General features: G+C 46.5%; 1 long non-coding RNA gene across 1 annotated transcript; it reads right to left on the reverse strand.

Moving 5' to 3' along the window:
- Positions 1-5,681: 5,681 nt before the first annotated feature.
- Positions 5,682-11,018, reverse strand: LOC131914252 (uncharacterized). The gene is made up of 2 exons (XR_009380097.1): positions 10,928-11,018; positions 5,682-5,944 (listed from the first exon to the last, which is right to left on the reverse strand). It is a non-coding gene; the product is annotated as an uncharacterized LOC131914252 (long non-coding RNA).
- Between the last annotated feature and the right edge of the window lie 4,043 nt (positions 11,019-15,061).

Genomic DNA, 15,061 nt, shown 5'->3' on the forward strand with positions numbered 1-15,061 from the left:
ACAAAAGGACAGTTATGCTCTGCTCCGAGATGAACAAGAGACAGGTGAGAATTCTTCCTGTACTTGTTGATTCTTGGTTGTCTTCAGTTCAAAGTAATCAGTATGCTGAAGTAGCATATTTTAGAGTGATGTATGTTGATCTCCTTCGAAAATTAACACACATCAAATGTTTTTTTAATTATTTTCCTTTTTTTGTCTTTTAGGACAGGGTCTCACTATGGCACCCTGGCTGGCCTGGAACTCACTATGTAGATTTGGTCTTGCTCTTACAGAGATCCTCCTGCCTCTGCCCCCCAAGTTCTGGGATAAAAGATGTGTGTGCACCACTCATATCTAATATCCAGTAAGGCCTAGTTCTTGGTTCATGGAGGTCTTTTCGTATGTCCTCACCTCACACAGCATGTTCTTGGGGCTCTCTTTTATAGAAACACCAGCTCCATTCATGGGATCCACTGTCATGTCCTAATCGTTCCCCAAGCCTCCACCTCTGCATAGTGTCTTAGGGTTGCAACAGATGAGTTTTAGGACACAGACACTCAATCAGCAATGACTGTGGAAAACGTCACATGATAAATACACAGTAATCTGTAAAAAAACTGTCACGGCAACAAAAAGAACATCTGGGGCCTAAATTTTCTTTATGAAAACTTGTCTGCAATGTTATTTGTTATTATGGTATTTTAAATTATTTTTAGTTGGTTATATAATTATTTATGTATATCTATGTGATCTAGGCAAGTTATTTAACATCAATGAATCTAAAATTCTTCTGCATTATAAGCAGCACAGGGTCTATTGGAAAGCCTTGCGGGATGTAGTAATTGAAGCCGTTGCTTTTAAACTGGCCCTCGGCAGTCCCCGCCTCTGGTTTTTCATTAGAGTGGAGGATAGGCTAATGACTCACAAGTCACCAATAGGAGTCACGTGGAACTCGTGTATTCGATTATAAAAAGACCGTGGCTTCCTTCTTGGACACTTCCTCTACCTCTTAGTTTTCTCTGGGAGAAGTCAGCTGTACAGGAGGTGAGATCGGAACTAGAACACTGTGATGATGTCACCTTGATTGCCGACTTGACATGCCTGAGAAGAGGAACCCTGAAATGAAGAACTGCCTCCGTCAGGTCGGCCCATGGCCGTGTCTGTGGGGTGCTTTCTTGGTTGCTAATTGATGTAGAAAGGACCAGCCCCCTGGGGCGGTGCCATCCCTAGGTAGGTGGGCCTGGGCAGCACAAGGAAGGTAGCTAATTTTTGGTTGTGAGCCTAGCCTTTAACAGCTGAGCCATCTCTCCAGTCCCTTTCTGAGTGAATGTGGAGGCGGAGGGGGGGAGAAGGGGAAGGGGGGAGAAGGGAAGGGAGGGGAGGCTGTACTCAGGATGTAAAAATAAATTAATTAATTAAATAATAGGAAAGAAGGAAGGAAGGAAGGAAGGAAGGAAGGAAGGAAGGAAGGAAGGAAGGAAGGAAGGAAGGAAGGAAGGAAGGTAGCTGAAAATAAGCCAATGGCAAGCCAGTAAGCAGCGTTCCTCTGTGGTCTCTGCTTCAAGCTCCTGCCCCTTCCCTAGATGACGGACTGTAAGGTGTAAGATGAAGTAAAATCCTTTCCTCCCAAAGTTGTTCTAGGTTATGATAAACACTATCACAGCAATATAAAGAAAATTTACAACACATATCAGCTTAATCTATATGGCTGTGTATTTTCTTTGCCAATTTGACAAAGTAAACCTGATAAACTGTTTGAAAACTCTATCCTCTAATAGTACAGATGACACCGGGGGCCAAGCTTATTAAGGTTAGGCCTTAAGGCCATGGGCATTAAGGTTAGGGGCACGGCCCCGAGAGGAAAGCAAGAAAGCAGACAAGGCACTCTGGGGGGAAACTCTGGCCTCTGACAAGCATTAGATGTAATCTTGATTTTTGCCCGCAGAGAGAACTGTTTCTAAATGAACTGAACTAGAATGCTGCTGTCCTTCTCTGCCCGACCTGATCTGATCAACATGGAAGGTAAACGCAGCCAGGGGATGGAGAATCAACGTGAGGGTGCCAGTCTCAGATTGTCCTCCACCAGCACGAATAGCTGTTGGAAGTCCGCTGCCGGCGCCTGGCCGTGCTCTAACGAGGAAGACCAAATGATCTCACAGTTCTCAGCCTCATCATTTTCTCCCACCCACAACTGTCAGGAAGCATCGTAACCTTGCGATGATCAGAAAGTCTTCTGCTGCGAGCACTTCTCCACTCTTTCGGGTGCCGCAGGCATGGTCATTATGGCGATGGAGTAAGCGACAGAGGCCAGAATTCAGTCCTCGCTGTTTCCGGGCTCTCGCAAATGGAAGGCAGATAGGTGGGTGGCTTTTGCCGACCCATTATCCATAACCGCTTGCCAAGGCTGTCCTGCTTTGTGCATTTATTAAAAAGAGAAAGAGGAAAAGAAGGAGGAGGGGATGAGCTGTGAGGAGAAGGGTAGGGATAGAATATCTTGCTTTTCCTCTCCTTCTCCTATCTGAGAATTTTTGCCGCAGGCTTTATTTTTCCCATTAAGCGAAAGAAAGAAAAAAGTTACAAGTGAAGTAAAATATTGCCCAAAGACTTTAACAAGTTTTCAGCCTGAGACTGGAGACCAAGTTCAGCTGGGGTCGAGAACTTGCCTGCCACGTGAGAAGTCCTGAGCTTGACGTTCAGCACCACGTACCAGCTGCGGCTGCTCGCATCTCTAATCCCAGCACTCTGAAGGTTGAAGTAATGAGTTTCAAGCCATCCTAGAACACTTGAGAGTCTATCTCAAAACAAATTTTTAATGTGAAAACGAGGAAGAAGCTGGATTAGGACATAAGGCGAGACTGTAACTGGGGGCCTCGAGAGGTGGCTCAGTAGATAAAGCCCTTGCCATACAGCCTGAAGACTGGAGTTCAGATCTCCAGAACTTACATAAAAGCTGGGCAGGTGTGGCATCAGCCTGGAATCCCAACACCCAGACTAGCAAGAATTGTCAAGCTTCAGTGAAAAATCCTGCCTCAATAAAGGAAGTGTGGTCGTTCCTCAAGACCCTAGGTCCCCAAGGCCCCGGCTAGCAGGGAAAAGCAGCCAATCAGGGGTCCTCTAGGCCCTGGTTAGGGGGAAGACAGCCAGAGGCCCGCTGTGGGCCTTATTGAGCATATGGGCCTTATTGAGCATATGGGCCTTATTGAGCATATGGGCCTTATTTCCATGAGGAAATATGTGGTGGAGAAATGGAAGAGATAGAGAAACAAAATGGTTCATGTGCTGTGGAAAGACACAAAAAGGAAGAAATGAAGACGGTAAGGAGTGGGCACACGCTGGAGGCCTGCTTGCCACCTGGATCCATGGTGATGGTGGTAAGGAGTAGACTGAAGGGCAGGTCTGTTTGTCACCCAGTGCCATGATGATGGTTGGGCTGCTGCCAAGGGCCATCTCGGGGTCCCTGGTCCTGCAGTAGCCAGGGTCTATGTTGATGTCCATGGCTCCTGTTGCCATCGAGTGCTATACTGATCCCAGTGGCCTGGACCACCTCCTGGATCCACGATCCACACTGCCACTTGGTCTATTCTGATCCAGGCGGCCTTTGCTGCCACCCAGGGCCATGGTGACAACCAGGCCTAGGTTGATGCCGAGGACTACGTCTGGGTTCATGGTCCTACCACAGCCAAGGTCTAAGGTGATGCCCATGTCCCATGGTGCCACCAAAGGCCACATGAAGCCAGGCCACATGAAGTCTGAGCCATAGCCTGTAGTCTTGGTATCCAGGGACCATACTGCTACCAGAGCCATCCTGATCTGAGTTGCCAGGGTTACCACTTGGAACTAGGATGTTGACCAAGCTGAGCTGCTGCCTGAGGCCATGTCTGGGTTCATGGTCCAGCTGCAGCTGGGGTCTGTGTTGAAGTCTGTGGCCCAGGTTGCCACTAGGGCCAATACAGAGGCCTGGGATCTGGGCAGGAGCCTGCGACTTGGTTGGAGTCTGAGGGCCATGCCACAGCAGGGGCCATACAGATATGGGTGGCCTGTGCTACCACCCAGGACCGTGGTGTTATCTGGGTCCAGGCTGCTGCCAAGGGCCATGTCTGGGTCCATGGCCCTATAGCAGCCAGGGTCCGGATTCATGTATATGGCTCCTGTTGCCACCAAATACCATGAGGATGTCCAGGGTCAGATCAGCCATCTGAGTCCAGGCTGGTGTCTGAGGGCCGGGATGCATCCAGATCTGAGTGGCCTGCATTCCTACTCAATGTCATGGTGACCCAGGCCAGAGCTGCAGCTGAGGGCCAAGTCAGGGTCCATGGCTCTACTGCAGCCAGAATCTGTGCTGATGTCTGATGCACCTTTTACCATCAAAGGATGTGCAGACACCCAAGATCGAGGGCCATGTTGGTGTCTCAGGGGCAGTGGTGACATCCAGACCTAGCCACTGTCAAGGATCATATTGGGGTCCATGGTTCTACCGCAGCTGGGGTCTGTGCCAGCCGAAGTCTGGGTCCTACATTGCTACCAAAGGTCACTTAGAGGCCTAAAGTTAGGGCCACAACCATTCCCACCTGAGTGGCCAGTCCCTCTATCCAGAGCCAGGATGTCAACCAGGCCCTGTTGCTGCTGAGGACCATGTCTAGGACTGTGGTCCAGCTGGGGTCTGTGTGGATGTCTGTGGCCTGTGTCACCTCAGGAGGCCTTAGGAACCATGTGAGATGAAATCAGAGGGCCATACTGAGCTGGCCACACCCTTCGCTGGCCCTGGGAAAGCTGGCCTTGCCTCTCACTGGACACTACAGCAAGAAAGCTGGCCCCTGCATGCTGGAGAGATGGCCCCCAGCCCTCACCACACACCAGGATGAACCAACCCTGAAGAAATGCCTATAGGGGAACTGACTCCACCCCCTCGCCCGAGGTGGGTGGCCCTAGAGGCCCAGACTGACCAGCTTGGCTACCACCCAGGCCCACAGCTGGGCCTTGTGTTGACCCACCCTAGTGTCTACCCCATCTAGGACCTGCTGGAGCTTGTGAAGGGACTTGCTATAACCACAAGATCTCCAAGACTCTGGGCAGCCACAGGATATCCCAGAGGAGTTCTGGTGAGGATCCTGTGATGATGGTGCACCAGGAACCAGAGACTTTGAGCCAGACCAGTGACTCATTGCAATAAGCACTAGCCAGTAAAACTGATGGGACGAAGAGGTCTACTATATGGCACACTGAGGCCTCCAGTGCCACCAGGATGAGTGAAGAGGTGTCGGAGAAGCAGGAAAGAAGGAGAAGCAAAGAGATCTTTCTGTTGAAGTGGTTTTGATTTTGGTTTGTTGTTTTTGGTTTTGCTTTCATTTGCTTGCTTTCATACTTTGATTTGTTTCCTGGGGGGGTGGGGGGTGGTGGGGATGAAGGGAGGATGAAGGAGGTGAACAGAATTGGGGTGCATAATGTGAAACATCCAAAGAGTCAATAAAGAAGTAAATAAATAAAAACAACCCAATTTAAAAATGAAAAAAAAAAAAAAAGAAAGTGTGGTCAAGGAAGACACTGGATGTTAACATCAGGCCCCCACATATGTGTGCATGCACCTGTACACACATGTGATTGAGCATGCATATACATATGCAACACACACACACACACACACACACACACACACACACACCATTACAAAAGTACTGTACAACTTGACACAAACTAGAGACAGCTGAGGAGAGAAGACCTCAATGAGGAGACACCTCCATCAGCTTGGCCTGTAGACATGCCTGTGTGGCATTTTCTTAGACGGTTGGATGATGTAGGAGGGCCCAGCCCATTGTGTGTGTGGCCACCCCTGGACAGGCAGTCCTGGAAGGTATCAAGAAGATAGCTGGACATGATCCAAAGAGTGCAGGCCAGAAATCCCATCATCTCTGCTTCAGTCTGTGTCTTCGGGTTCCTGTTTTGGCTTCCCTCCGTGATGGACTGTAATCTGGAAGTGTAAGACAAATAAACCATTTACTTCCCAAGTTTTGGGGTAGTGTTTTATCATAGCAACACAAACTAGACTTGGACCATACTTTTTTTTAATCTGGGGGACTTGTTTCTAGTCCCCAGACTGCACCAGGGATTTGCCCAAATTTACTGAGACCTCAGCTTGCTGATCTTTTGCTGTCCCTGTGAATCACGTATGTGTAACCTCGTGCTCACCGTATTGCTATTGCAGACAAATCTAGTTCCTGTATATGAGCACCAGCTGCCAATGGCAGGTGTCAGGAGAGCAGATAAACTCAGAATTGCACAAAGTGCAATTTGTTTGTGTCTTATGGACCAAGTGCCGCTTCGGTGAGTCCCTGCACCCCACAGTAGGAGGAAGCTGTTTATAAGGCAATCAACCGGAGTGTACCTATTAACCTGTCAGATATCAGTTAAGCAACAGTTTGGGCATGATGCAGAAATGCTCAGCTGACAATCTTAATGACTCTGTTTATCCTGTAGGACTTGGAATGTGTGCCTGTGTCACCTACTAAAAACAACATTTCTACTCAAGATGGTGGTAGTCAAGTCTAGCCAGTGCCTTACAATTGCATAACACTTTAGGGCAGAGTGTGTGCATGTATACACTGGGGATGAAATCTGAGGTATTATCTATGCTGGGAAAACATCAACCTCTGACCCCAGCTCTAGGTCAGGTTCCATTGGAAATGAATTTGTAAAGGGAAGGTCTACATGCTGGGGATTAATTGGGGCAAATCTAAGAAATGCCTTCAGGAGAGAAAGAGGAATAGATCTGAGCTGGGGAGAAGCCTGGCTGCCACACAGTTGCACTGGAAGCTAAAGGAGACTGGAGTCAGGATAGCCCTTCAGAGCTATCCCATATTGCAATGAGAGCTTGGGCATCTGCAACACTCTATGGACCATATCACCGCATGTTGGCCTCCCCCAGTGGGGAAACTTGTAATGGTGGGCCAGCCATCTCCTGGCAGCCAAGGGCATTCCAGAGAAAGAATGTGAAATAGACGTTATAGGCGGTAAGTGCCTTGGTCCTGATGAAGAAGATGGGCAGCTTCTATCACTCGGTACAGGGAGATGCATTTTTCTCCCTCTCAGAACAATGCAGACTGATGAAGACAAGCATCTGGTTTGCTTGCTCCCTGTTGGTACCCTAGTGCCGGGGGAAGTACTCAATGCCTAACAGCTGCTCACTGTACCATCGCTGCATAATATTGAATTCATTATACTTTTTATTCTACATGCTTGTTTTTAAAGCATAGAAGAAAATATTCATGTAACGCATTTTCTCCACAAGTATTCGAACAAACACCTCCTAAGATCGAAAGGCGCTTTCCTATGCAACTCTGTTAAGATCATCACCCTCAAGAAATCTACATTGTGAAGCCAAGGCGGTGGTGGTGCACACCTTTAATCCCAGCACTCAGGAGCAAGAGGCAAGTAGACCTCTATGAGTTCTAGGCCAGCCTGGTCTATAGAGCAAGTTCCGGGACAGCCGAGGCTACCCAGAGAAAGCCCATGGGGGGGGGGGGGGAGAAAGAAAGAAAGAAAGAAAGAAAGAAAGAAAGAAAGAAAGAAAGAAAGAAAGAAAGAAAGAAAGAAAGAAAGAAGTTGACACTGGGTAAGTCAGTTCTCCATCACTGTGACAAATTAAATGAGAAAACCAATCTAAGAGAAGGAAATAGTCCTTGGCGCTGACAGTTTTAGAGGCTTCAAGGTAAGGGGGCCCTAGTCTTTGGGCCCGTGGTGAAACAACTCACTACAGACAGAATACAGTGGAACAAAGACACCTCAAGATGGCAAGAAAGCAAAAATAGAGATTGGAAGGGGTCCAAGTCCCGGAATCCCCTTCAAGCACACGCTCCTATGACCTAACCAACTAACACTCACTCCCCACCCCCACCCCGAGACATGGCCGTGGCTCCTAAAAGTTCTACCCCCTCACACCAGCTCCCCAGGCTCGTGACCAAGCCTTTAAGATCCAAACCGCAGCACTGGTTTCTTTAACACTTATTTTTCAGTGCAGTTTGTCAGTGCATGCTGCAGCGTGTATGTGAAGATCACAGGACATGTCTTCAGCTCTCTCCTTCTACCACGGCGGTTCCAATCGACAGGAACGTGGGGCCCGCAGGCTTGGCAGCAAACACCTTTATCTGCTGAGCCATCTCGCTGGCCCCAGCACACAGTTTTTAAAGGATGCTACACAAGCAGTATTGTGTTCTCTTGGATGGCCCCAGTAGGCAAACTATATGTAACGTGTCCTATTACCAAACTCAACATTACCAGTAATTGGACAACCCATTTTTTTTTTTTTTTTTTTTTTTTTTTTGGTTTTTCGAGACAGGGTTTCTCTGTGTAGCTTTGCGCCTGTCCTGGAACTCACTTGGTAGCCCAGGCTGGCCTCGAACTCACAGAGATCCGCCTGGCTCTACCTCCCGAGTGCTGGGATTAAAGGCGTGCGCCACCACCGCCCGGCTTGGACAACCCATTTTACAAGCATCCTTTTTGCCTCAATAACTGATCTGTGACGGGGTGCCTGGAGACTGTGTGAACAGCTGTCCCCTGAAATTATTCTTCCCACGACATAGACAGTCGCTGATGATCTTACCTAAAGCGCACATTTCTGTGATGGCTACAAATTACATTTGGAAATAAAAAGTACTTCCTGTTGTTGACCAACAATGGCTGTTAAGTCTCTGTGATTAAAAATTCTATTTATCTGGGGCCACTGTAATGGTATTGTGTGTACCATGGAACATCCTTGTTATTAGGACAACTCTGGCTTAGAAATACCTCAATAAGCAGACGGGCTTTAAAATTAGATGGAGGAGTGGATAAGAGCATATGCTGCTCAAGCATGAGGGTCTGAGTTCAAATCCCCAATGCCTACGTGAAAAGCCAAGCATGGCTACGCTTTCCCATAGCCCCAGCACTGGGAGGCAGACTGGAGGATCCCAAGAGCTCACTGGCTCGGCGGCCTAGCCAAAAGGGCAAGCTTCAGATTCAGTGGCAGATTCTATCTCAAAGCAATAAGACAGAGAGCCACAGGAAGACGACTAAGGTCCTGCCCTCTCCTGAGTAAGCCCAGATGTACACACGTGCACACTTGGATGTATAACACACACACACACACACACACACACACACACACGAGTAGGCAGGCAGTATTAAGTTCAAGAAAATCTATTCTTATCAGAGCTTATTTTTAAAAAAGACTGCATTTATCTCTAGGGCATTTTTATGTCATTTTCAGCACCCCTTTGCCTCCTTATGCACCCACATCTTTCCCCTCCCAGGTTGATTCTAGAACCTTCAGCAGCCAGCTCTTCCCTTTAGCAACACCCTCTGCAGCAATCATTTTAACTGCAGAGGAATTGACATTTAGACATAAATATCTACTTAGATTCAATGACTCCAAAGACTTGTTTTATTTAGTAAGCCGGGGGTGAGAAACAGAAGCTAATGTGTTTTCAGGTCCAACCAGACTTAGGCTCTAGTGAAAATGAGGAGAGTGAAAGAATTCCCTGAGGATGTCTTGGGTGTTTACTGAGTTAGGGAAGAGGGCCGGCAGGTAAGATGGCTGTCACTTCCTGTGTCCTTTGCCAGACTCAGGCAGTGAGTGTACTTAAGAAGACATGCAGACTTGCTTGATCCATGCATTCCTTGGTGGAGAAGCCCCAGTGCATGGTGGGTGCAGTTCAGTTGGTAGAGTGTCTGCCGAGCGTGCATAAGGCTCCAAGTTCTGTGCCCGGTGCTGCATAGAAGCCCCAGTTAGTGGGCTTGTAGGTGAGGAGGAGGCAGGTGGGCACTCTTGCCTAGAACTCTTCTGATTTAAGTCATGTATTTTTTCTGAGTATAAAATTAACTACAGGGTTTTAGACAAAACAGACACTCCTGCTACAGAAGGCATGCCTGAAGGCCCGCCAGCTGAGTTCTCCACCATGAAGAGCCTGGAGGCCATGGGTTTAAGGTGACGTTTTTCTATTGCATTTTCTGCTCCATCCCTCAATCTGTCTACATATAGATAACATAAACACTCTCATATATCCATATTAAATGGCTTATACCATCTCCATGAAGATGTTAACTACCAACAACTGATTTGCAAAGTGGTATAAAAATGCACAAAGGCTTTTGTTGCATTGTTTAATTATGTTTCAAAATATTTTATTGCTACTTAATCGAATTTTTTAAAATGTGTGTGAGGTATTAATATTTATAGCTAAAAACTGAAACTTTTCTACAAGGCTTGTGAATAGCTGTTCCCAAAGGCACCAATTAAGGTTGTTTTATTTATTTGGTTTCCTTAGTGCTTTTTATTAATTTATTCTAAAATTTTATTTATGTGGAGGGGGTGTTATACATGCTATAACATACATGTCAAAGGGTAACTTGCATGACCCAGTTCCCTCTTTCCACCTGTGGGTCCAGGGATCAAGCTCAGGTGATTGAGCTTGTCAGCAGGCATCCGTATCCACTGGGCCACCTCACTGTCCTGATTGTCTCAGTTCTTTATGTTTTCAGTAATTATGTAGGGGAGGGATTGTACATGAGTTCAAGTGCCCTTGAAATCCAAAGACATTGGATGCCCTGGTGCTGTAGTTACAGAAGATTGTGAGCCACCTGATGTGGGTACTGGGAACCAAACTCAGGTCCTTTGGAAGAATAACAAGTGATCTCAACAGCCGAGTCACTTCTCCAGCCCTTCCTTAGTTAACTTGCTTATGTTTTGTTTGTTTGTTTGTTTGTTTTGTTTTGTTTTGTTTTCAAGACAGGGCTTCTCTGTGTAGCCCTGGCTGTTCTGGAACTCACTCTGTAGACCGGGCTGGCCTCAAACACACAGAGATCCGCCTGCTTGTGCCATCACCATCCGGCTCTTACTTGTGTTTTTATTCTGTGTTCAGCCTCAAGTGTTTTCCACTTGACTCCTACCATGAAAAATGAGATTTGCTTCCCGGCATACCTGCCAACCCGTGCGTGTCCGTTCCCATCCTCTTTTCCTTTGGCTGATAGTTAAACGAAATGCAGATTGCATCACAATGCTCACACTGTAAAGGTTCTGATCATCGTCTGTGTAGCTCCGCCTCCATCCTCACCCTGTGCAATGTCTTACTTGTTCTCGGGATGTTCTGCTCTCTTCCTTTGTATGGTTTCTGACTTCCTTTCACTAATTCATCCCTGAACACTGAGCCAGCAGGATAAATCAATTCCCCACCCTCAGCCCGTGTGTGTGTGTGTGTGTGTGTGTGTGTGTGTGTGTGTGTGTGGTGTTGTACTTGTTTGTGTGCTCATATCAAGGCCAGAGGAGGCTGTTCAGTGTTTTTCTGTTACTCTCCACCTTATTTTTTAAGCAGGGTCACTCTCTGAACCTAAAGCTGCCCTTTTTGGTTAGATTGACTGGCCAGCAACCTCCACGGATCCCCTTATCTTTGCCTCCCAATGCTGGAGCTGTAGGCAATGGCTTTGATTTTATGTCAGTACTGGAGATCTGAATCAGATCTTCTTGCTTTTAGAGCAAGCATTCTTACTGCACTGAGCCATCTACCAGCCCTTACATCACTTTTCACTATACGTGCTTACAATAGAAACACCAGTCTACGTAAACTAACCTACATTCGTGGAACAGCCATCTTTGCCCCTAAGCTTGCTGGGAACTCGCTTCATGTATTTTTATTAGTGTGCCTCAGTTTGTTTAGACCACTTGCTATTTGTGGACCCTTGGATTCTTTTCAGTCTTTTGTTACTAAAAGAACACTACAATGAGCAACCCAACCGTGAGTGCCTCTGTGAACACCAGCAGTGTTTTGAAGAATGGCTCCTACAGGCGTCACTGCTGGATGCACACTGTAAGTCTCACTGTGCTCTGAAGCATACAGGGAACAGCAGGTACCGGAGCTCCTGCGCAGACCCAGTGCCCTGGGAACTGGTCCAACCCAGTCTCCCCTTAAGCTGATGCTTGGAACATCATCAGCCTTTGCATTCAGAGTGCAGACCACACACCAGGTCTTCAGAGCAGAGCGCTGGACTGGTTCCAAGAGAATGCTCCAAGCAATCAGAAGCAAAGGTGCTGATGAGCCAGGGTCTGCTCTGCAGGGCATCCAGATCCTTTGTGGTGAAAGCCTGGCAGTGAACAGAAGCCTCTCCTTCCCTTTCCTCTGAAGCTGAGTGTGAATAGAATGATCACATGTCAGCTTTGTGTCTTCTGACCATCACAAGCACCAGTGACCATCCTCCCTACATGGAATAAACAGGACAGAGACAATGAGCGGGAATAACTAAATCATCGTCACCCACATCTCAGGTAGGATGACAGCACCCTGGGGACCATGCAGGAAGGACTGACATTCTCCCTTCCTCCTTTGGCCAGTAGTACAAACCTTTCATGGCAATTGATCAGAGTTCACAGCCCTCCCTCCTGGCCTGAACCCCACCCCCCACAGTGTCCTCTTGACACCTGTGTCTAGTCCTCAAAGCCCCTGCCATGTGGGAAAGAAAGCACATGACATTACATTGTTTGTATCTGTGCTTCAGAGAGTTGAGACAGGAAAGAAGCTTAAGGCCAAAAAGGCATGGAGTCAAGATTTTCTGTTCTCTTTTTTCTTTTCTTTTTTTCTTTTGGCATTGTATTTATTTCAGTCCTACAGTCATCAGCTGTCGAGTAAATTGAAAACACAATAAACCAGAAACAAAACCACAAAGGCAAAACAGTGAGCCCTGTACCTGACATTTCTGTCTCAATGTTTTGAGTACCTCTGCTTGGCTCTCCTTAATTCCATTAAAAAGAACTACATCCCTATGCATTAGAAAAAAATCATTGAGGAAGCTGTAATAGAAAAATAGAAAATGCGGGCTGGAGAGATGGCTCAACAGTTAAGAATACTGGCTGCTCATCCAGAGGTCCTGAGTTCAATTCCCAGCGCTCACATAGTGACTCACCGCTGTCTATAATGGAATCTCATGCCATGTTCTTGAGTGCAGATGTACATGTAGACAAAACTCTCATACACATAAAGTAAATAAATCTATAAATAAAAAAGAAAGAAAGAAAATGGGACACGGAGAGATGGCTTCATGGTTTTACAGAGAACTCTGGGTTAGGGTCCCAGCAACCACAAGTGGTTTACACACACACACACACACACACACACACACACACACACACACACACACAGGCAAAACAATCATACATATAAAAACAAACAAATAAACAAATATAAAATCTGCCAGGAACAGTGGGTATCATTAGTCAAACACTGTTGTGAATGCATTTGTGAATCATTGAGATATTCACAGCTCTTTGTGGCAGGTGCTTTCATTGAATGGATTTTAAATGGCACCCATATGTTGCCCCTGTTTTATGGGTAAGAAGCAGAAGTTAAAAGAAGTTGAAAATACTATGCATGGTCACGATCCAATACATTACAGGATTTGAGGACAGCATCTTGACCCCTGAGCCCAAGTGACTGGCCACAACATCTGCCTTCATTTTTTTCATATCACCATCCAAGTTTTGCCCAATGAATGCATGTACTTAACAGTTATACTGAAGCATGCAAAGCAAATATACTCTGCCCCCCCATTCTCACTTATCCTATCAAACATTCTCCACGTTTCTCCCCCAGACACTTAATGATAATTTGCATATTAATAGATTCACTGAAGCCTCATGGTATCATCTACAATTTCCTTCCATTGGTGTTTTGTGTCCTCTCTATTTCCGGTTAGCACGAATAACACTAAAATGAACTAAAAGCCTCCAGCTTTGGCTTTAAAAACTACGCATTTCCTCAGGAGAAATTCCTGGGAGTGGGATTTGCCACTCTTATTGCTTTTCAGAATATTGTACTAATATATAGAGTGCTACCAGCAGCTAATTTGTAGGCTAATTTCATTGATTACTCTTTGAAATTTGCCTAGTGGAGCCCTTTCAAACAGAAATGTAGAATAAATGGAGCGCTGTTATGGTTATGACTGTGGTGAAATGTGAGCCGCTGCCAGCATCATATTGTCATGGAGAGCCACCCCACACTCCTTTGTCCCCTTCCCACCTGCTTCAGCGTCTCCTCTGAAATCAGGGGCTGATTTTGTATGCCTTACAGGACATATCATGGAGATGCAAACTGGGAAAGGTGCGTCCTTCAGATACTGACTAATAACACTAAAATTAGTCTTTCTGTTGCTTTCTCAATTTCTACATCCTTCTCGCTTCGATTAACAAATTCTCGTGGAATTTTGACTCCTGCCCCTCAATGCTTCCACATCATTGGCCTCCACTTCAACAGTCTTCCTTCCAAACATGATGCCCCACACCCATTTTTTTTAATTGAAACCTTTTTTCATACAATATATATTTCAATCATGTTTTTCCCTCGGCCAGCTCCTCCAAGATCCATCTCATCTCCCAACCCACCCAACTTTCTGCTCTGTTTCTCTGTCTTTCAAATATATATTTTTTTTAAAAAAAAAAAGTTTAAACCGTGAAAATAAAGAAACAAAAACAAAAATCAAGACAAACAAGAAAAAGACAAAACAAAAAAGGCCAAAACAAAGTAAAATGAAACAAAAATCCACAAAACATCGTTGGTTTCATTTTGTGTTGGCCAACTACTCCTAAGCGCGGGGCCTGCCCTGCAGTGTGGTGGATATACCCAGTGAGACTCCGCTGGTGGAAACTGAATTCCCCTTTAGCAGGAGGCATCAATTCCAGATTGCCTCTTTGGTAGGAGTGGGACCCTCAGCCCATGTCCCTCTCCTAGTGCCGGGACCCCATCTGACCTGAACCTGGTTCTGTGTGTGCTGTCACAGTCTCTGTGAGTCACATATGTGTTCACAGTCACATATGTGTATCAGTTCTGTTGGTGACTGAAGACAGTTTCCTTAGAGTCACCCACCACCGCTGGCTCTTACCATCACCCGCCCCCCCCCACACACACACACACCCTTCTGCTCAGATCCCTGAGCTTTGAGGGGAGGAGTTTGGTAAAGATATCCCATTGAGGGCTGAGCGCTCCGAAGTCTCTCACTCCCTGTTCAGTTGCCCACACCTACTTTTATCAACAACATGCTTGTTCTGACCCTTGCCATCACTTGCCAATAT

The sequence above is a fragment of the Peromyscus eremicus genome, chromosome 7 (genome assembly GCF_949786415.1).
Source record: "Peromyscus eremicus chromosome 7, PerEre_H2_v1, whole genome shotgun sequence".
NCBI classification, from domain to species: Eukaryota; Metazoa; Chordata; class Mammalia; order Rodentia; family Cricetidae; genus Peromyscus; species Peromyscus eremicus.